The sequence below is a fragment of the Pseudonaja textilis genome, chromosome 3, assembly GCF_049901715.1.
Source record: "Pseudonaja textilis isolate UNSWEBS1 chromosome 3, rPseTex1.2, whole genome shotgun sequence".
Lineage (NCBI taxonomy): Eukaryota > Metazoa > Chordata > Lepidosauria > Squamata > Elapidae > Pseudonaja > Pseudonaja textilis.
Genome location: NC_141992.1, coordinates 43,396,840 through 43,420,268, shown reverse-complemented (window position 1 = coordinate 43,420,268; position 23,429 = coordinate 43,396,840). Strand labels below are relative to the sequence as shown.

The following is a 23,429-nucleotide window of genomic DNA, read 5'->3' as shown; positions in this document are numbered from 1 at the left end:
CTCTGCCATTCTGCAAATCATAATAAAAATGACTAAGATCTCCCTTACCATTTTAATAAACAATTAAGATTCTTTGCTGACTGTGACCATCTGGACGTTCAGAGCTGGGTCATTATCTTCCCTGGTCTCCAAAGCTAAAGTGGGTTATAGCATCTAGTTAACTTTCTCTGGGCTCAGAAGTTAAATTACTTCAGTTTAGTATTTCATGGGAAGTTACCAGGAAATATTAAAGTGGGTATTTTGAGCTGTACCCAAGAAGAAAGCAGAGACAAACTATTTTTTTATTGTTACTAATAGAATAACACCAACATATCCTTGAAATCAAGCTTGACTTGAAGGAGGCCTTATTTTTCAACTTGCTTCCCAATAAAAGAGCTATATTGGGACAACCATATATTCCAAGGGGCAGGTGCCATGGCAGAAAAGATTCTCCTTCTGGGTCCTGATTGGTTCCCATATTTGGTTCCCATCTTTGATTGATGGGAACCAGCAACATGCCCTTCCTACTAGACCTGATGGGACAGGTAGATGTAACATTTATATTAATGGTGGAACATTTACAACTCGGTATAATTTCACTACTGTTATAGTTATTACCAATAGTTCTCATTTAGCAACCACAACTGGGATTGGCAACTTGGTACGTAAGCAAAGCAGTCACTAAGTGAAACCACAACTGTGCTTAAGACCTTACTTCAGGCCTGTGAAGATCATAAATGAGAAGATTGGTCACAGAGTTACTTTTTCATCACAATTGTAACTGCAAATGGTTGCTAAATGAGTCATTCACTAAACAAAGACTAGCTGTATTAATTGAACTTCAATACAATTTTTGTAAATAAACTTATATATTACCTTGTGGACTGAATGCCTGAACAGGGTTGGGTTAATTTGTATAAGCCCTAAGTATTCTTTACACTAACCTAGTACTTATTTATTCCTATATATACTAACCAAGGAATGAATCCTACTGAACTTAATATTTCTTCTGAATAGATAAGTATAGGATTGTGTGATTGCTGCTTTTATTTTCAGAAAACTCATTTTTATTTTTTTATTAATATGGCCCTAAATAACACAACAACACACTTTACAAATAATACATTGAAAAATAAATGGAGTGTTTTATAAATTGAATTCAATATTTCACCATGAAACTTTCTCACTGAAGACCACAAACCAATTTATTTTGGTCCTAGTAGTGTCATCTTCCTATGGTATTTTCAACTCAACAATATACGTGTCTCATTTTTGTGATGCTGAAGAAATGAAACAACTCAAGATATTTATAATCCTCAATAATACTTTTCCTCTTCCTTTTCCTTCCCTTTCATTTTTTTGGCTATTGATAAAAAAGTCATTCTGCAGTAGGAACTTCAGCATGAATAAAACTCTACTCAATCTATCACATGAAAGAGAAAGATTTTCCACATCAATTGTGTTGTGTAAATATCTCCATACCAAGTATGGAGAAGTGACATGATAGGTCTGTATATGATGATAGCGCAATGCATTCAGATCAAATAAATTCAGAAAACCTTTTCAGCAGACACATGTTCTCTGGAAAAGAGGCAGCTGTTTTAATGAGTCACAGATACATGCTGTGTTCATATTCCCACTTGTTCCAGCGCATGGTTCCAAATCAAATTCAAATCGCTGCATAGCTCTAATAAATAAAAAGCATGTCAAAATATAATTGTTTTTCATTCCTCTCTGCATTTGAACCACTTCTATAAAAGGCCCTTGTTGAGAATATAAAATTCTTAATTATATATTTTCATGCTCTTCCCATCTAAGTGGGAGTAAATATTTGGCTATGAAGATTTCATTTATTTCCTCCAAAGCCTTGAATGTGGGATGAAATCAAAAGGCAAGTTAAAATCAGTGAGGACTTGAGGATTTCAACAGTTTGCTGCTTATTTATATGATTTATTAACTCCCTCAATCCAGAAGGACTCTGGGTGGATGAATGAATTTTCAACACAGCCTCCCACTTTATATTGTCCTTAATTATATCTGGGGATATTAAATCATCCCCAGGAAGTTTCCCTGATTTCAACACCTCTGTTAATTATCTAGTTCCCATGCTGTTATAGAAGACATTTTAGGAAGACCATCTGAGTGAAATGGTAGAGTGTATGTGTCTCATTTTTGTAGAAAAAATTCTTTCATTGACATTCAAAGTCTTTGAATGTCAATCAACCCACACACTGAGAAGTTAATGTGAATATATAGCATAGCCTTGTTCCTTTTAGTCCAATCCAAGCGGTTGGTTGATACTTAGATTGAACAATAGGGGAAGCAATCCTTAAACATAAAAACAGTAGCATACAGTATTTTCTTAGGTATTTCATAATATGCATTACTCCAAGATGTGATCCTGTATCTAGAAATGACAATCTACTTCTGGGAAGACAGTTTTAAAAATAATAACAGTGGACCAAGTTAATTTTTCAAACAGAATAGCCATAGAAATAACCCAGTCCCTTTATGCTGATGACATGCAGCCATAGTGAAGACAGAAGGAAAGAGTGGGCAACATAATTAGATCCTAGGTTTACATAAAACGCTAGGCTGTTTTACTAAGCCATGGTTGAATTAAATCATGCTTTAAATAACCCATCATGATTTGGTTCATAAATAGTAGTGCTATATTATAATTGATCCAGGCACCAACTATGCCAAAAGTGAGCAATATGTGATTTGTACTGTGCAGCTCTGGAACTGGGTGTACATTGACTCACATATATGATTTTTCAGAACACTTCTTCCTACTCCCCCGATATCTTATTTCAAGTGGAAGCTATAACAACAGGCAGATATACATACATACATACATACATACATACATACATACATACATATATATATATATATATATATATATATACCTGTATGTGTGTGTGAGAGAAAGAGAGATGTCTTCAGTTGCTTGGTTGCAGAATGTAATAACAGTGGTATATAATGAAATTGAAACAACAGCATGCTTAGCATATCATTCACCTTGGAGCAGGAGTAAGAAAAGCATGTGACATATCCTTGCCTCAATTTATTAATAGATATATAAGGAGAGCTTGCGGTGATGATAGAGGTCTATTAATGTTAATATATGTATAATAGGCAGATGATGCATGAAATGTTAAATAGATTGTAAAATATAACAAAGCATACAAAATTAAAATGTAAGGTACTGAAAACCAAGATAGTTGGTCTTTAGTACCTTACATTTGTTTGAGAAGGAAAATGGGGTGAATAGAACTGAACAGAAGATAGTTTGAGAAGTAAAATTGAGTGAATGATTTAGTTATACATAAACATGAAAACTTGAGTATTAGAATGTTACTTTGGTAACATGTTTAACAAAGATATAAAAAAAGATTGGAGAAATTTTATGATGCGCAAATATTGATAGAAAGGTAGTTAGTAGATGAAGTTTGTTGTGATGAATGTTTACCAGAATAAATTAAAATGGATGTAATATTTCAGCCCACATATTGTGGGCAGATGACAACTGGCTATGTCGGGAGAAGCAAAAGGTGAATGCAATATGAATGGGCTACTTAAATGAGCAGGCTAACACAGGAAAATTCCAGGATCAAGAATGAATGGGTGCTTAATAAATTGTATGCAGAAGTGAGAAACCAGCAGGGAAGCTTTTGGTCATATAGAAAGAATAAGGATTGAATTACAAAATATGAAAAAAGAAATGAATCAAGACAAAGATTGAAAAAGACATAGGTTGAATTGCCAAGATCCTTTAAAAATAGATGAAAGCTGGAATAAAATACAATGTATGAAGTAGTATGTACCTTATGGAAATAAGGTTGGTTTGCAAAAAAATAAAGTGTGATATAAATTAGGTTTAGCTATGTTTCCCTCCCTTTTCTGGTGCCTTTTAATATTTTTGTCTATTTATTCCCTTTCTGGACTTTGCATAACAATGCTTTCCCTAGAAGGTAAATATCCTGATAGGTATGTAGGCATGCCTGATACTTTTTATAACAATAAATCTGATCATCAGGGTTCTTCTTATGAAACCCCAAAGGATTTAAGTTCTTCCCTCAATCAGCCTTAATCTTAACTAAGGGTTGAATGAACTGCTGCTTTTAGCGTCTTCCATGTTTTCTCAGCTCTCAACCATCTTTGATTACCCACACTTGTCCAGCTGCTAAGAGGAAATGGCTGAGAATGGTTGCCTCCTGTTGTCTCAATTCCACAAAGGTTCAAGTTAATGCAGGGCTGAAGAGAGCCTGCAGCTAGATTTAGAGGCCAGCATTCCTCCAAGTCACCTCAGCTGGAAAGAAGCATGCAAAGGAAATGTTTCCTAATTCAGTCGGAGTTTTCCTCCTCTCCCTTCCACGTTTTTTCCCTTTACCTCTTATTTTGTTTTTGACTGGGGATAACCACATCATATTTTTATAATTAAGGCTCTAAAAAATCTCCTGTGTGTATGTTCCAGGGAGTTAATTATTTACAGTAAGTTTCCATTTTGGGAAAAGCGAAGGCTTTTGATGTTTAATCAAACTGTTCTTTTGCAGGCTTGAAATTCAGCTGGTTGCAACACGTTTTTCTTCCGTCTCTGGTTTCACAAGGACTGAGGATGTCATGATTTGTTCTGACAATGTTGGCAGGATGGAGTAAACATGTGCTATCAGCCCAAGAGTTTTGTCCAGATCATTCAGAAGCTTCTGTGACCATGATTTGCATAGTAAACCAGACTGTTATACTGGCCTGGCATAAAAGTCTCACATAAGCCATGATAAAGTCATGTACCTCAAGACATCACTTAAATTACACAATTTGCTTTATGAGTGATGTCCTGAGGGACATGAAGTCCTTTGCCCTTCCTAGCTGGCAATGTGGCTACAGATGATTTTGTTTTCCATAAAAGGGGCTCAAAATGAATTGGAAGTTTCTTCTTACATAGGAAATTTTTGAAGTGAAGCCATGTGTAACTTTTTTTTAACAACATAGCTACAGTCAAAGCTGCCTTCTAATGCAGCTGAAACTTATTTTTTCTTCTGAGTCTAAACTAGTACAGTGCTGGTTTTCCTCTCCTATCCTCCACATTATCTCCAAAACACTCCATCCGCAATGCATAGAGCTGTTTTAACCTCTAATTCAGATAATGATTTAACTGATACTCATCTGAAAATAAAACAGCAGTTAAGAAAAGTTTGGGTAGTTTTTTGAAACACAGGAAGGTATGACTTCCTGGTTGCTGGTGTGCTTCTTTTTCATTTGTGAATGTAGTCACTCCCCACAGTGTGAAAATATTTTGACTCATTTATAATACTGATAGCTTGTCTTTCTCTGAGGAGTTCAAAGCACCACCCAGTTGAGATAAATTGAGCTGGGAGACCAAAATCAACCTCATAATCCAGTGCACTGAACTCTTTCATTATCCGTGCAGGCTATTTTCTTGCCTCAGCTGAAGTCTATATGTGCTTTTCAGCCTCAGCAGTTTTAAAGTTTGGGACCTCAACTCCCAGAATTCCACAGCCAGCCAGTCTCAGTTCCGAGAGTTAAAGTCCACACATCTTAAAGTAGCTGAGATTGAGAGACATTTGCTTTAGGTGAAGCTCACCTTTCTAGCTATACTGAAACTATTGTGTTCCTTTATTCCATCACAATTTTGTCTTTCTCTACAACCCTCCCACAATCTCCTATGACATGTGTGATTGCCTGAAATAGGTTTCAGGCAACCTACACAAGCTACACTGATGGAATAAGGATATAGAAAATATTGCTTTAAGTGGCCAGTTTCCAATTTATTTATTACATGGTTGGGTTGTTTCCTCTCTCTTCTCACATCATTCCTTTCTTCTCCATATAATAATCTCAGAAGAGAATTTCTGTTGATGAAGTAGACTGCAATATTTTGTATAGATCTTAATTTCTCTTATCACCAATAAATGTGGGAGAACCAGTTTCAAAACTACACCTGGATGATTTCTAGACAACACAGATCCATATTATAACTTGCTACTTGTTCTTCTGCATTCCTCCCTACTGCTACTTGTCAATTCTGCTAGAAATTTTTCCCCCTTTCCCATCTTTAAAATTCCTGACCAATAAAATCTATTTAATATTCTGAATGTGATACTATCTCTACCCATATGTCCAGACCATGAATTTTTATGGGCGAATTCCAACATAACCTTGCAGTATTTTTAACTTTTCAATTTATCATTTATTCAATTTTTCAATTTATTCCTTTGTATATGGTCGTTTAATATGGAACAGCAATCCTGATTTTTCTTAGAAACTGAGTGTTGTTTCTCCGTTTCCTCCTTTTCTACTGCTAACCAACAATGTTTTAACATTTTGTCTTTCTTTTGTAAGAATCTTATTCCCATTTCAGGAGTGTCTATCTCTATGGATTCGCCCCTGGCTTTGTTGGTGTTTTACAAGAGACTATCTCCTTTCCAGGCCATCCCATTTCTCTTATTGAATCAGTAGGGTTAGGAAGGATCCCAGGTCCCTTCCCTTCCTGCTTCTGCTCCACCCTCCCACTTTTGCCTTTGATTGGGCCCTTGGGATTACTCCCATTGTCTTAGCCTATTCTTTCAGTCTTTTTATCCGAGTCCAACCCTCAGCCAGTGGAAAATCTGTTCCAGTCACTAGGTCACATGCTAAGTTAGGAATTACTCCTACCACCATTACCTGTTCATTTTCCTATGCCTGTACTCATATACTCATCCCTGTATATGATTCTTTTTAACATAGTAATACTCCATTACTTCCCTAGCTGGAAGACTACAACAAGCCCTTAGAGATGTTCATCTGGTCACCCATTAACTTTCAGGCTATATACAAGCAGTAGCAACTCTTTCAAACATAGTAAAATAGCTCCTGTATCTTCTCTGTTAACCTAGCTATTTTTATATCTGAGGTTTCCTCCCCTCTCTAAGTGCTCTGAAAACTCTAGAGATGAATGTCTCTTTCCTGGTGACTGGACCCTTTAAGTCTTTCAACCTCCTAACTCTTCCCACTGCTTTTCTTTCATCCTTTTTCCAATCCAGGCTATCTTCCCTGTTTGCTTGGTGTAAGTTCTAGTGAGAGGTCTGTTTCTCCTACTAGATGTTGTGAGGATGTTGATGATTGCCTGTAAAATGTGAGTTCTGCAAGGCCCTAACTGAAACTATCAATTAAAACAATCAGAACAGCTTGCCTTCAGAAGTTATGGGTGTTCCATCATTGGAGGTTTTCAGGAAGAGATTACACAGCTATTTGTGTGGAATGATATGGGGCCTCCCGCTTGAGCAAGGGGTTGGACTAGAAAACCTCCAGGGTCCCTTCCAATTCTGTTATTCCATTATTCCCTTCCTTTTTTCAGCTAAGGTTTTCTGTTCATACAGAGAACTTAATGAATTCCTCAAGCTTGTGCCAATCACACCTCTATGGGGGACCCAATTTGGTGGACTTAAGGTACAAAAGAGCCAACAACACAAGTACCTAGATACCACACATACCATTATTATTCACTCTTTTCCACTTTTCCCATTGCTACTCCTACTTCTGCTACTCCGTATGAGTATTGCTAGCGAAAAACATTCCTTTCTGGCTGTTTTATTTCCACGCACACCTTCTCTTTCTCTCTCCCACAAATACCCTCAGCAAATCTTTTATAGTTAACCTTGCCATGCTGATGCTGGGAATAGAGTATAAAGAGAAGGGAAGAAAACAGCACAGGTGCTGGTTATTCTCTGAGCAGCCTGCTCTCTCCCAAACACTATTTCCAACTTCCAGCCCAGAAGAGTACCATGATTGACCAATGCTGCTGAGAGCTCAAAAAGGACTGGGAGATGTAGGCTCCCCTACTAAAGTCCCCATGAGGTCATCCATCAAAGGGAGCCATGTTATTTTACTCTCTGTTTTAAGCTTGAGTTCCAGATTCAATAATCTGCTCTCTCTAAGGCAATTTATAAATGAAGTTTTCCTACAGCTGCTCCTCCTTCCAATAAAGAAGAAACACAGCAGGATGAGTTTTTACTTGATGCCCATCAGGTTACAATTCCTGAACTCCCTCAGTATTCAGTGGATCCAAATCTTCCTCCTATCATTTTTGAATCTTAGAAGACAGCTTGAGCTTTATAGAACATTGAAGAGATTTAACTGGGTTCGCTCTTCCGTATAAGCCTTTGCTCTTAGGCATGGCTTCTCATCTATATGGTGTAAAATGTGCATGCAAATGTTGCTCAGTTACTTTCTAAGAAGAGCTGTTAGAAATCTATGTGAAATTTGAGAACTGTTTTATAACTCAAGGCAATACTGAGCCAGACTGAATACAGGTAGCCCTCAACTTGCAATCACAATTGAGCCCAAAATCTATTTTATTAAGTGAGAAATTTGTTAAGTGAGTTTTGCCCCATAACAGATAACAGATAATCAGAGTTGAAAGGGACCTTATAGGTCATCTAGTTCAACCCCCTGCCCAAGCAGGAGACTCTACACCATTTCTGACAGATGGGAGTCCAATCTCTTCTTGAAAGTTTCAAGTGATGGCACTCCCACAACTTCCGAGGACAAGCTGTTCCATTGGTTGGTTGTTCTCACTATCAGAAAGTTTCTTATTTCCAGGTTAAAGTTCTCCTTGTTCAGTTTCCATCCATTATTCCTTGTCTGGCCTTCGGATACTTTGGAAAATAGCTTGACCCCTTCTTCTCTGTGGCAGCCCCTCAAATATTGGAAGATTGCTATCATATCTCCTGTCAGCATTCCAGAGAAAACCCATCCCTTCCAGTAACTCCAAGACACAAGCCATATCAAAGTACTTTTATTGGAACAGTACCTGGAACAGTACCTGGAACATACTGGGGAAGTCTGGAACTGATTTTCCCCAGATTCCCCACACAGTCCCAAGCCACAACCCCCACCTTTTTTCCTCATCACCAGATCACATGCACCAATCCTACAGTAAGTTTTATTCTTCTCTGAGCCACATTCTGTAACCTTGAACTATCAAAATAATATATTTTGTCTACTAAGAGCTACTCAATTTACATCACCGCCTCCCAACTGTGTGGCAGCGATAAATTCCATAGCTGACATCTCCCTCCCCCGCCCTCCTTCTCTTCACTAGACTAGCCAAGCCCAGTTCCTGTAACTGTTCTTTGTATGTTTTAGTCTCCAATCCCCTAATCATCCTGGTTGCTCTTCTCTGTACTTTTTCTAGAGTCTCAACATCTTTTTTATAATGTGGTGACCAAAACTGGATGCAGTACTCTAGGTGTGGTCTTACTAAGGCTTTATAGAGTGGTATTAGTACCTCCCTTGATCTTGATTGTATCCCTCTGTTAATGCAATTTAGGAATGCCTTAGCTTTTTTGGCTGCTGCTGCACACTGTTGGCTCATATTTAGCTGATTGTCCACTCCAAGATCTTTTTATGACTTTTCTTGCTACAATTGTTCAATGAATCACTGCAGTTGTTTAATTAGTAACACCGTTGTTAAGTAACTCTGCTTTCCCCATTGACTTTGTCAGAAGGTCGCACAAGACCCTGGGAAACAGCAAGTCAGTGAGTCAGTTGGGGATGCTGCAATGGTCATAAGTGTGTAAAATGGTCATAAGTCACTTTTTCAGTGCCACTGTAATTTTGAACAGTCATTAAGCAAACTGTTATAAATTGAGGACTACCTATAACTTGTTTGATGCAGTACAGAACAGCTTCCTCCCCCCTTTTAAATCAATGAATATAATCTTTTCATTCAGCACATTGGATTTTTTAAATCTGCATTAAGTCTGCATTCCACCTTTCTCAAAGAAAAGCAATGTACAATATTATTGGCTTTGGTATGCTTCAGTATAATCTGTGATTCACTCTCTGAGTGACAATATGAACAAAAACAAAGATCTACCTTATTGGTTCACTTTCGTTCTGAGTGGTAGTAATTGTTCATTACTTTGATACTGCAGTATTATTTCTTGACTTGGGTTTATACCCTATTGAGCATCTGAATTAAGTTCAGTATTCACCAATTGTTTTACATTTTTCAGTTTCCCAAGCTTGTACCTTCAAGTCTACTCAATCTTCTTTCTCCAACTCTTAGATCTGAACTCAAGCTGCCACCTTGTGGTATGATTTATTTTGAATTGCAATATCAGATTGGATAATATTGGCCTGAGTATGCTGCCCATCTGTGCTTTCTCAACCGTAGGTTTCAAAGCAGAGGTTTTTTTTATTCCTCAACATCTTGCATCAATTCCCTTGCTTAGGTGGTAGTGTATCTTTTTTTCTCTTTTCCCTTAAAACTGAAAACAGGGAACTGTATTTCCTCCTTTAGGCTTTTAAATCTTCACTGAGGGTGTTGCTGTAACCTCTGAATGAAGAGATAGAAGATCTGAACATGCTAAATGCTGCACTTGAAGAAAGCCCAGAAGAAATGAACTGCAAAAATAAACACTATTTTTAAATAAACACCAACTGCAAAAATAAACACCACTGATCAAAAATAGCCCGAGGCTCTGATTCTGATGTCTCCTACAGCTTGCGAAGTCTGGTCACTTCCTGTCAGAATCTGAGCCAAAAGTCATCTGAATATTTGGTTCAATGAAACCAAATGCTTAATTCTTTAAACAAACGTAGCTTCTGCAATGGCTGGTTTCTTTTTATCATACATTCCTCTAGTTCAGGGGTGTCAAATTCACGACCCACAGGCTGGATGCATCACGTACTGACCCCGCCCCCACCCGGCTTAGCAAAGGGGGGGAAAGTCCCAATACGTCACATGACGCCGCCATGATGACATGAGTTTGACACTCCTGCTCTAGTTAACAAAGGGTATCCTCCGTTTTGACATTTTCCATCTCTAAAATGGATGTTTTCAAGAATTTTCCTTACGTGGAAAATTTTATAAGAATGTTTTAACCTGGGCACTGCTATGCCTAGGGTTCATCATCTAACTTGCTGGCTGTGTTGTATGAAAAATGGGAACTATAGTCCAACAAGCCATTATTACTAATCTATAAATTGCAGTTGATTCCTTCCCCAACTATCTATTCTTTCTATTATATCCTGTTTCCTGACTTTACTGTCAAACAGGAGAATTATAGGAAATTTTATAAATAGATTTTGTATGGGTTTTTCCTGGATTCTATTATACCCTGCTATCAATTTTTATTTGAGATTTAATTTCAGCAGCTAGCTGAACAACCAGCTCTGAACTTGTTTTTCATTCCCTGCTTATTTAAAAACCGAAGAAAGAAAAAGAAGGAAAGAAAGAGGCAGATAAATTGGAACTATTTTTTTTCTAATTTGCCGCAGTGTTGTTTGCTTTGCATGTTTTTTTCCTTGTCTGGAAGACTAATCACAATCCCAAACCATCCCAATTCCCAACCAAAGACATTTTTTTAAAGAGGAAGAGAAAGTTGGAAGTTGCTCTGGGGAGGTGCAAACCTTGCACTGGATGGAGTGGAGCTGCCCTGTCCCATGCCTTCATCTGCCAGGCACATGCAGCTTCCAGGGCCCCCTGGTGGCCAGTTGAGGTGAATCATTGCTGCCATCAAGACAAAAGGTAAATTTTAGGTGAGCTCTTTTACTCAACTTTTACTCAACCTCTGAAGTAATTACTGCAATGTCCATAGAGTACCAAGGGGTAGCTCAGTGCAAGAGGCTGGCCTACTCTGTAGTGTTGTTGCTCCTTTTTCAAGCCTCCTTTGAATTGCATGAGTGTCATTCCTTATGTGTGAAACTGTCAATGAAACATATAAATATATAGGGTGGGAATGAGGATGGATGGATGTTTATATAGCTGCCCATCTCATAAAACATGAATCTGCGTAGTATATGTATAAGTTTTCTTTGTGATGTCACAAACTACTTTATACAGAACTTTCAAACTGAAAGCTGTTCCTACTTTTAAAACTGAAATGCCCTTGATCTACACAACAGAGAAGACAGGATCTATCAGTTTAGTTGAGGCTATCATCACCATAATTATTCATAGGGGAGGATACATTGCTGTGAATTAATTTCCTGTTAACCCTCATAAGGAAGTAAAAAGTTTTCTTAACAGCACTAGTGAAATGATTATGTTGAACCAACAGTTTCTGGGAACCACTGCATTATATGATCTTTCAAATAAAATATTCAGTATTTGGATTCACGTATGACACAAAGTCATGATTTGTTTTAACAAATAGCCAAGGTTGTGCTGAGACAACCAAACTGACAATTTTGTGGCTTGGGGTAATAAGTGAATCCATTTCCCCCCTTAAACCCAGATGTTGTAGATTCCAGATTGTGGTAAAAGGGACTTAGTATGGCCCCTTTAGTGTGATGTGTGAAGAAGTAGACTGTAGTTCTCAAACCACTTTCATTAATGAAAGCTTGTTTTAGACAATGTAAGTTAAAACAAGCTAATGATAACTTGTTTTAGGCAATGTAAGAATTAGATAGAGATGTTTTCTAAAAAGAGACAGATGCTGAAAGGTGTGGAGGGAGTAGACCTTTCCAAATCATCTAATACTGTTTATGTAAATTAACACATTGATGGATTTTCCTGGATGCAGGAGAGGGCCCTGTCAGTCTTCCTTTTGGAAGGGTCAACTTTAGACCAGGAGTTGTCAACTTTGACCCAAGCCCACTCTCTCCCTGTAAATCAACTTATACAATCAACGCACTATCACAACTAAAATGAATAATTTATTTGGGATTAACTTTGGGCAAGACTGAATATATCTCTTGCAGTCAGTACTTTTAAATCTATGTCACCAGTTTTCAAACTTGTAGGGCTCTAATTGCCATCTCCTTGCAGAAGATTGTTTTTTCAAAGTGCTGCCCCCCTACGTTGTTGTCTTAAGTTGTACACTTCGAAAAGGATTAAGGAAAAGTGTTTTGTTTCATAAGCACAACAGCAGCTCTTGGCTATTTCTCAAAGCAATTTGGCTTTTTTCAGATTTCTGTATGAGCTCAGATTAAAAGATGCAGCTCCTTTAAAAATTGCAGTATATGATGAGCAGATTCCTTAAATGCCTGGTTCCAAATAGTTTTTGAAATCATAATTTATTATCATATCTCTGAAACTGTTGCATATTTGATATAATAATAATATAAAACTAAAAATATAATAATATAAAAACTAAAATTCCATGCATAGGTTTGGATTCAGAATGGCATTATTATCAGATTATTTTTATAATTATTCAGGACTGTTTGCGGATGCCTGAAAGCATAAACGTTAGCGTACAATGTTTGTGTAGAACACAGATCCTGGGAAAGTACCACACTTTAAGAAATCTGATGAGATAAAGTTTAAGTATGACAGATTCTGCAACTCAGGAAATGTACTTTTCTTTAGGTGGAAAGAAAAGAAAGCCTTGCATTTCTTCTTTCACTTGCTGTTTTGCAATCATTTGGCTTGTAGCATTTGCAAAAGGCCCTTGCCTCTGGTGACTCCATCCAGCCGCAAGCATTTTGTACTGGCTTTGATGCAGAAGTACTCAGCATTGATGATAAAATGCAGTGTTGATACACCTCAATGAAGCTTCAAATGAATGTTTCTCAATGGTTCCAAAATGAAAACATCAAAAGGAAAATCAAAGAAAAAAAAAGTTTCACAGAGTTTCCTTGTCTGATTCATTAGTTTTGCTACCCTTCTGTAAACAAGCAGTGCATTGCTAAAAGCCCATGAGAGTCTTCCCATGTGCTAAATCATGGAATTAAGCTATAGTTTATAGCAGCTCCTTTAAAACTTGCATTGTCACAGTATCTCCTTTGCTAAACCGGGCATGGGTGTGGCAAATGCATGACGCATCTGGCCCACAGGCCATGAGTTTGATAGCCCTGGTTTATAGAATGAACATCATCTGACTGGTGAGTCTACACAATCCATTAGTTCTTCAAGTTATTGGAGAACACAACTCTGCCAGTAACTCTTAAATTAGGCTAATGTTTTATGCCCCCTACTGGCAGTCAATAGTAGTAATGCTGGCACTGATCCTCAGGATAAAAATGTCTAGAAAGTTCTTTTAAACATTTTGCTTCATAAGGCTTTTTGACCAAAAAAGACAAAGAAAAATAGTTTCCCATTTACACTATAACAATATAGTTTAACAGGAGCTGAATCCAAGCCCGGAGCCACAACAAATTGGTATATGAAAGTTAAAGATGCTTTGCACAGAATCGTATAGAGTGCTATACTGATGTAACTATTTCTTTTCATTTTCTGATCTCAAGCTTTTAGTTGCTTGGCTATTTCTAATTCCCATTTAGTGCTTTGCATAACATTGGTTCTTCCTGAAAAAATAGTGTGACAGTGTGCATGATGAACACATGCATATATTCCTGTTGGCTATGTGCAGAAAGGCCAGATATATGCTGAAATGAAGAACAAATAATTTTTTTTAATTTTTTAATGTGGTTTAGAGGCCACCCACTTCCAAATGACTCTGGGCATCTCATACTTCAAAAATAGTAAACAATAGAAATAAAGAAACGGCTATGAATTGTCCATTGCTTATTGGGAGACACCAATATCTTCCATCGTGTTTGTACTCTGTAGGGTCTTGCAAAATATCACTGGAAGACCAATAGATTTCTTCATTTGATTTGAGCCCTTGCTCCATTGAAAAATTCACGATAGAGAGCCTGAGTTCCAGTTTTAAGAAAACGGTATATCTGGAACACTATATACATTCTATCTGGGTACATATTTTGATGTAAACAATTCAAATTCAGCGTGACATTTTTAGTTTAGTTTTGGTTTTTAAGGAGAGAAGGTAGTGAAAGAAGAACACAGCCATACAAGGATTGAAACATTACAAGAGAGAAAAGATATTCATGTTGTGCTCCATGAAAAATTCATTGGTGCTACATTTTGTCTGCTCATATGTCCAAAATTGTGCTTTCAAGAAACAGCCTAGATCCAGGTTATTTTCATGTTACTTTCTGTAGTGAAAAGGCTGGTCAGATGATCTTATTGCATCATCTACAAAATTCTAATCCATTTCAGTCCTTTACAATGAAAATATAATTTATACTTTTCCCTTTCCAGTATTGGTGTGAATCATCTATATATGAAAATGGAGTGGTCGACAGAGATATCAAACAGGAAACATCATGAGGAAAATAGCAGAAAATGGGCAGCATATACACAAATTAACTTTGGGACTGCCCCAGAACTGGATGATAATGAAAAGTTTGAATCAATTCATAGGACAAAAGAATATTTTGAGACTAAAGTAGAACACAGAATTTTTTTAACTAATAAAGACCATTTTTATAAAGGGATTGTTCTGGGAGAAAAATACAATTGCAAATAAAATCCAGAGCTGCCTTATTCCTTTTTTGATTTTCTGGTTATAGCAGAAAAATTGAACCACCAAAGAAAACAGCTTAACTGATTTCCAAAGTGAGCCTAATAGGTTTCCCCATGCACAGAGGGAAATAGAAATTGAATTACCTGTTGTATTGGAACTGTTCTCTCGGTCATCTAATACAATTGGCCAGTGGGAGGCAGAATTAATTCTTTCAAGCACCTATAGAATAAACCTCTGTGAGTTTGAGAATGGATTTGATAATGAGAGTTTGATCAATTCATTGTGAATAATATAAACCTTAATTTTTATTATGATTATATACAACTCCCAAGTTGGAGTTGCTTAATGCTTAATAAGAGATCTGAATTTGAATTTGCAACTTTGTAATCTAATGGATCAGAGTAAAGCATGTGGACTGCTTATTTATTATTTTTACAAAAATAATTTCGTTTTCTAACAGTCTTTATGCAGAAAAGGTATTATAAAATAAAGACACAGCAATAAATATTGAGAAAATATCACACTTCCTCAAAAGGATAATGACCCTGAATTTAAGAAAAGGAAGAGTAGACAGGAAACAATTATAAACATAACCCTAAAATCTATACAAAATCAATTTCCCATCTTGAAAACAGCTTTTCAACCCTAAAACTAGTGTTAGAGATGTCTTCCTCTTCCATAAATATGTCTATGTGCCACCCACATTTTAATGTATTTCTTTCAGAAACCTAAAGCAGCGGCCCCAAACTTTTGGGCATCAGGGACGGGTTCCTCGGAGAGAGGTTTTTCCATAGACTGGAATGGGTGTGGTTTCACACGCTGCCTTCATCCCACAGATGGGGCTTTGTTTGTTTGTGTGGCCCAGTTTCTGGCATGCCGTGGCCCAGTGCTAGTACAGGGATCAGGGTTTAGGGACCCCTGACCTGGAGAGACAAAGCCAGAACAAAAACGTAAAATTCAGAAGTACCTATGAGTACCTATAAACTGTAATTAATACAATTGGTTACAGTTTAACTCCCATTTATATATACTTCCCATTCACACTATCGCTCATAAACCACTCACTAATAGTCGATAACAAGGGTACACATACACATTCGCTCCCTCTTTTTAGCGAAACTGGAAGAAGGTATGTGGAGAAGAGTTAGTTCCAGTGAGTAGGGATGGAAAAGAAAAGGGTGGCAGTGAGGAGAGAAGAAGAGATAATTGGACAATAAAATAAAGAGAAACACCATTTAGATACTGCAAAATGATAAATTTAGTACTAGCTAATCTTCAAGAGCATTCAACTTCACATGTAATGGGAGGGTAAATACATTTCAAATACAATTGTTTTTTCAATTGTATTCAATTTCAAAAAACAGTAGTTTAAGTTTGGCTTTTTAATAGCATTGAAAACACAATCAAAAGTAATATCAGATGGATTACTAAATTGGTAATTTCCACTAATGGAAAATTAGTGGAATATTTGTAACTCAGCGTTGAAATGAGGAGTCCTTGGTGGACTCTGAGGACTAACACTGAGGATATTACCTAGTTTGGGTAATGAAACATGTGCAAGAAAACAACCAGGAACCCCTCATTGGTAACATCCTTCGAAAATTCCCTCCAGTTCACATCTTAGCTATTTTAGGCTGTTCTACAAAGGTAGCATTTCTATCTTGTTGGAGAATCAAGCTGATTTTTGCTATGTTTTTCTCATCTTGCTTTTTCCATAAACAATTTTATGCTGTGCGTCTTCAGTACAAAGCTCACCAAAGCTCACCGACTCTTCAGTGATGGCAATGCTCATCTGACTACAACTGAATCTATATTAAATATTACGGACAGAGCTGCTGCATGAGATTTATCTGCATTTATTTTTCTTCCTTAAACCAGTCAGACTTGTTTGTGTTTTGTTTTGACTGCCTTGAGGAAAGAAATGCTTTAGAAACAATAACAGGCTACTTCTAGCTCATGGTGCTTTGTTTTTCAGTCAGAGTAGGGATCCAAGTAAAGAATTGTCTACCAGATTTAATGCATTAGGTTATTTATAATATAACATGTTATAAATGGATACAAATGAACATAGAGATACATTTCCAAAGTAGAATGTTGTTCTCCAGATGTTGCTGCATTACATTTTCCATGTGTTCAGGTTATGCACACACGTCATGACAACAATAGTTCCTTTTAGTAGTTGCTGAATTACAGCTTCTTACTTCTCTCAAAGCTGCTGAGGATTTCAATATGTAAGATTGTGGAGAATATCTCTTAAAGCTATATGTTCCATCTGTATAACTTTTTTAAAATTAAATTTAAAAAGTTTTAAACCAATTACCTTGTGTAACTGATTGAAGAGTTAATATAACCAGTCAATTGAATGTTATAGATTTAATTTTAGCATGTTTTATTCTATAATTTTGTATTTTAAACTAGATAATATTAGTGCTTAACCTAAAAAGCATTTTTTTTTACTTGCAGTACCCAGATGTATATAAGGGAGTAGTGTGGAAGAAGCCTCAACTGAAGATTTATGGTGTGCTATAAATCTGTAGAGTATTGGAGTAACTTTTTATCATATAGCCACAGGCCATTTTCCATTTATCCTTTTAATAACCTTGCAAGAACAATGCATATTGTGTTGCAATTTTCTTTTTACAATTTGTCCTTTTCTCAGAGTAAAACAGTATTGTGTATGGGTGGTTATGTTGCTCCCTGAGGAAGAAGAGTTTTAACAATATTAGCAGGAGCCTTTCCTTCCCTTTTTCTTTCCCTGCCTCCCTCTGGGACTTTAAGAAAGGGTGAATGCCTGGATCACACCTGTGCTCCAACTCTGCATTTAGGGATGGCTATTTATGTGATTGGGAAGATTACAATTGTGTGGGAAGGCAGAATGTTAGTGGTGAGAAAGGGGATAAAGTTGTTCAGGGTGACAGCAATTAGTACTTGGCTGAAGTCACTAGAACATCAGCCAGCAATAAATCCAGGCAAATCTAAGATGGCTAAGGTTTGACTATAACCCCAGCTGAGCCATTTTCTCTTCAATCCACAGGTCAGAGTCACAAGGATAAAGCCTGTTACTTTGCACCAAAGTAAGCAATTGAAGCCTGCTTACAAAACTGAAAAGGGAAAATAAATTGATGAAAAATCATATGAATTCCTGATAAGAATCTTTAGAAGTAGACACAGAGCACATAGAGAAATAGGCACAGTGATAAGGATTAGAAATAATCATTATAAATGTTGTTTAAGCAACAGTTATTACTTCGGAGCAATAAAATCTCCTTTGTAACTAAAGGAAAAAACCTCCAGTCTTGTCTGTGGTCTATAACCAGGGATGTCTAGAGGGTATGGTGCCTGAAGAGTGCAGCTGAAGGTCCACAGCACATATAAAGCAGAGCTTCAATCTCACCAGCATGGTGGCCATTTTAATTCCTCCCCCACCTTATCTTTCCTTTCTGTTTCATTCATCTCAAAGAACCTGTCTTGTTCCCTTTTCCACAAACCTTTTGCAAGGGATGGGTTCATCTCTAGAATCTCTCCGCTCATCCATGGAAATAGTCATTTGTTAAGGAGATCTTTTATCAGATTACGGGTTTCCTCGTTGCTAACAGGATAAGGGAAGGGCAAACTTGTGCCTGGGAGGAGCATTTGTGTGGGTAGGGAGGAAATAAAATAAAGCTTCTTTTCCATCCAACATGGAACATGAATGTAATCTTTCCATCAAACAAAGACTACCATTTCCTGCTGGAAAATAGTGGCCTGCTTAGCTTATAATCGATTCATCTCCTGTCTCCCAGCAATGGAAGCAATCTTCTCTTCCTTGAAAGAGGAAAAAACAAAGATGATTTAAATCTGGTAAGCATGGCTATCCCACTTTTCTTATTTGCTGCCTCCTAACAATGGGGTGTTTCTTTACTGCCCAGGTACAAAATAACAACTGATAAACCTTTGGGAGCCACAGAAGATATCCAAGCGCAAGAGAATGGGGCCACTGTGTGGTCCTATGAACTTCCAGTTACATGCTGACTTTCTCTGTGAGTAGTAAGGAATTGGATGAGGGAATCACTACAGATGTTAAAGCTACTTTTCTGAGTGACTCTACAGTACATTTTCCCATAATTTTTGAGTTCTTTAGGCTGATAACTAGGAACAATTACTACAGAGCAAATCATTATAAACATAGGATTTTTTTCTAAATAAAATGTGTATGTTTGCACTGCACATATTTCCATTTTCAAGGTTAGTTTATACATATAATCTTCACTTATTTTTTCCATCCAGTTATGTGTTCAGCTACACAAATTCATATGCAAGTAATTTATGCCCAGGGAACTGTGTAACTGGAACATATTGTTAACAACATAAGGAGGCATGATATGTTAATTCCAGCCAGTAATCATGTACTGAAATAACATCTGTGTTTTCTTCTGTGCAGTGGTTTGAAACGTGAGCTTGTCACAATTCTTTCAAACAACTTGGAAGTTGGGGATTTGACCAGATTTCCCCCCTCCCCTGAAACCAGAGACATCTTGCATAGAACAATAATCCATGTGCTCTCTTTGCCACTTTACTGCAAGCTATGATGCATTGGATTTGCTGTAACACTATATAGATCATTCTATGTTGTATATAGCATTATTTGTAAATGATATAGCATGGGCGCTAGATGTCACTGCAGCTCTACAAGTACAGAATTTAATGGGCAAATTTTGCATGAATGGTTACTATGGTAGGCAGTCTTCCCTAACTTGCCTCTTTCCAGATGTCTTAGGTCAAAAATTTTATTCTCCCAAATCATAGACATCTCAGAGAAAATATATATTGGTTGACTGTAAATGATGATATTAGCAATCCTGAAGAGAAGTATCACATACACTTTAATTTCTTTTCTCCAGTATCCTTGGAATTTCCCAAATTCTCTCCCAAAGTTGCTGTCCACACAGCAAGATATATTTTTGTTCCAGGATAAAAAAACATCACTTGTTTTTCACCTAGTCACCTATGTAGGAATTAAAGGGATTTGATTGGTGGGCCTCCATTCAGAAGTTTAAAATTCAGCAATAGTTGGCAAGGTTTCTTGAGCTATTCTTCCTCTGCTATTACTTTTTTGATAGGACTTTTACTAAAGATGTTTGGGAGCCTTTGGTCAAGAGAGGGAAAAGAGAAAAATATCAATATGAACCACAAGAGGCTCATGTGATAAGAAAGGCTGCAAAACAGTAGGGAAACAATGTCCAAGCCAACTCCAAACTCATACTGTAACTGTTTTACTCTGGGGTTGACTGCATAGTAAAACCATAAGCAATAGAAAACTATGCTGAGTGAATCAAAGTTAACAAGTTTCCAAAACAATGGTAGGCAAAAAAGCCATTATGTTACATTGTAGTCTTTTTCTCATATGCATCTTTCCTTCTGAAGAATTTACTATTATGAAAATAGAGCAAAGCTTTTTGAAACATACTTGAGTTAGGAATATCCCTTTAAAAATATAAATGAAAATTAGCATAGAAGTTGAGTGTTTTGAAAATTACTTCAAATATGTTATTGATAGCTGTAAAAAATACATGGCCTTTTTTGTAATGGCTGGCGTTTAAACAAAAGTGAATAATTTTCATGTTGATGTGGTATATTTACACCAGGTAAATTTAATTTTGGCATGTCTTCTGGTCAATGGCATGACTATTAGTTTAAAAGAGGGAGTTATTTCTGCTTCTTGAAACCACATGTTTACACTTGAATAAGAATCCATTACATAATGTATCAAATTAATCGGTGAAGAGTGAGGCCAGTCTTCCCCTTCCTTGCACTATCCATGTATGTTGAAGCTGGTTTCAAAGAAAGAGTTATTGAAGATTGAAAAAACTTTCTTGTTTCTCCCTCTTCATCTTTTCTTTGCTCCACCCCATTATCACTCATCCTAAGCCAATCAATCCCTCTCTGTTATGGATCTCTCTGAAAAGGCCACAGGAGGGAATATCCTGTGCTGATTTACTTCTTCCTTTCTTCTGCAGCAACGCCTTTTCATTTCCATAACAATTTTTAGTCCCATCTTCTGCTGTACTGTCCTGTTGCTGATTTGGAAAATGCCTATTAAATATTTAAAACGTATACCTGGGAAAGCTTTTGATTATAAATGATAAATGGGTTGGATGTAGAAAACTTCATACAGTTTGAATTTTTACAAGATACTATTTGTGCTTCAATACAAAAAACCATTGAAACAACACTTTTCACAACTTTCGATACAGTTTGTAACTGGGGAAAAAAGACAAAATCTTAGTGTATTAGGAAAAAGGAACTATAACACTTGTGAGTGGAAAATCGAGTGCATTCTTTGTTGTGGTCTGCAATTGCATACTGTCTGAACAAATGTTATATATTTTAGGATGTTTTAGGATGTCTTCACAGCAACTCACCAAACCTTAAGGGCATCTCCTCATTCATTTCTGCAATGTCAAGAATTCATTGTCAGAGATCTGTATTGGATAAAGTATATAAAATGTCTCCTGAAAAGAAATCAGACATTAATTTGGTTAAGACATCTCAATCTAGAAATTTCTTAAATGTCTTCAAATCAGCCTTGAACTTTTTATTATCTTCTCATTTTTCCAAATAGCTTATAGCATGCAAATTTCCATACTCTTGTATCGGTCATGTATTACCTGATGAGACAGGAAGTATTTTCAAAAATTTGATCATTCTGATGGCTTACTACCAATGCAGGAGACACCTTCATTTGGAGTTCCCTCTTTTTCTTCTTTCTCCTATACCTGATTACCACATGAATAGGATCAGGATTATGTTGTCTTATTTACCTCGTACACTAAAGTGCTGTTTCGGGTCCATAATTATATGATTTGTGCATGAATGTTACTGAGCTGATAGCTTCACCTTGCTTATAGAATCCTGGTTTGGAGTAAATAAAATTTCTCTTTCTAGTTGTCAAAATGTTGCAGATGTGCAAATTATATTGCAATTAAGCTAGATAAAAAGTTCCATTGGCTCCCAAATTAAGGCTTTTTCAAAACTAGCTTTTCTGTGGCACACAGACTGACTGAGAACCCTGAAGAGTACTTGGATTTCCTATCCAAAATATCAGTTCCATAGTTGGGAAAGTATTGCTCAATTCAGAGTTGACTTAAGAGTTATATAGGGTCTTACTTTGGAGCATGTTTTACCACTTTAAAGCAGTCTTCTTAATCTTGGCAATTTTAAAATGTGTGGACTTCAACTCCTAGAATTCCCTAGACAGTATGCTGGTTAGGGAATTCTGGGAGTTGAAATCCATATTTTTAAAGTTGCTGAGGTTGGGAAACAAATCAAATCTTTTTTTCACAGTAAAAACAAACAGCATAAGTAGGATGGATTACAGTGAATTAAAAAGCACTGGAAATACCTCAAAGGATAAAAAATAAGAAAAAGCTAATGTATATAAAACAAAATCGTATGTAAAAAATGAAAGTCTGAAAGGAAGAGTAGAGGCATTAAATGGGTATAGGGAAGCATAAAGATTAATATACAGCAAGCTAAAACTGTTGCAATAGAAAGCAGTCTTGAATAATAAATGAGTTGCTCATTAAAGACTAATTTATGGCACAGGTCATCGTCCCATGCATTTTAAATGCTGCTGCACAGAACCTGGCAATATTATATGTTGTAGCAGGGTTATTATCTTTATTATTGGGCAACATATAAACACTTCAAAGGAATAAACAAATATAGAATGGATAAGCTCAATTGGCAATAATAAACCATATGGATACTAAATAAAATAAGGAATCTGATCTATCTATTAATCTGTCTAGGATTTTCAAAATTTGATTTCACTCAGAAGGAATGAATGATCACTATTCAATTCTTCTGATCACTATTCATTCCTTCTCACTTTGTTTTCACTAGTTGGGGAAATATTGTAAATTTGCTTCACTTTGCAAAAAAAAAAAAGAGAGAGATAGAAATTGGAAATTTGGAGTTACTGATTATACTTGTGCAGACATTCATATTGACCTGAAACCTACAGATGGAAACAGTGGCTAAAATTGTCATTATTTCCAATATGTCAGGAATTATCTTTTGAAATGTAGAAATGAGACAGAAAGACGATCGTGTGGTTATTGTGGAAAACAGTAGCTGAGTTAGAGGAAACTTCACCCAGAAAACAGGCCAGAAACAATTCTCTGT

At 36.6% G+C, this 23,429-nt stretch overlaps 1 long non-coding RNA gene across 1 annotated transcript in view; it reads right to left on the bottom strand.

Moving 5' to 3' along the window:
* Nucleotides 1–12,991: 12,991 nt before the first annotated feature.
* LOC148126089 (uncharacterized) overlaps nucleotides 12,992–23,429 on the bottom strand; it is a 38,345-nt gene continuing 27,907 nt past the window's right edge. Inside the window, exons 2-3 of the long non-coding RNA XR_015742808.1 lie at nucleotides 18,752–19,067; nucleotides 12,992–16,186 (exon numbers count right to left, since the gene is read on the bottom strand). This is a non-coding gene — a long non-coding RNA (uncharacterized LOC148126089). The remainder of the gene's footprint in view (nucleotides 16,187–18,751; nucleotides 19,068–23,429) is intronic.